Source organism: Physeter macrocephalus, chromosome 1 (assembly GCF_002837175.3).
Source record: "Physeter macrocephalus isolate SW-GA chromosome 1, ASM283717v5, whole genome shotgun sequence".
Classification (NCBI taxonomy): domain Eukaryota; kingdom Metazoa; phylum Chordata; class Mammalia; order Artiodactyla; family Physeteridae; genus Physeter; species Physeter macrocephalus.
This window is the reverse complement of record NC_041214.2, coordinates 63,362,068-63,362,686: the sequence shown is the minus strand read 5'-3', so window position 1 is coordinate 63,362,686 and position 619 is coordinate 63,362,068.

Below are 619 nucleotides of genomic sequence, written 5' to 3'. Positions count from 1 at the left end.
TGTCGATGGACACTTAGGTTGCTTCCATGTCCTGGCTATTGTAAATAGAGCTGCAATGAACATTGTGGTACATGACTCTTTCTGAATTATGGTTTTCTCAGGGTATATGCCCAGTAGTGGGATTGCTGGGTCATATGGTAGTTCTATTTTTAGTTTTTTAAGGAACCTCCATACTGTTATTTAATAGACTTTATTTTTAAGAGCAATTTTATGTTCACAGCAAAACTGAGTAGACAGTACAAAGAATTCACATATACCTCACCCACACACACACAAAGCCTCCCCACTATCAACATCCTGCACCAGTCTTACATTTGTTACAATGATGAACCTACACTGACACCCCACTATTACTGAAAGGCCACGGGTTACCTTAGGGTTGGTTCACTCTTTGTGTTGTACATTCTTTGGGTTTTGACAAATGTATAATGACATGTACCCACCATTACAGTCTCATACAGAATAGTTTCACTGCCCTAAACCAAATTATATTTTAAAACAAATATAATCAGACACTTCCAAGGAAGTATTCTGGGGTTGACCAGACCTTTCACTTTACCAGCTAGGTAGATAAATACTTGAAGCTCCAAATGTATGTTTCTACAAACTCACCGTTTTG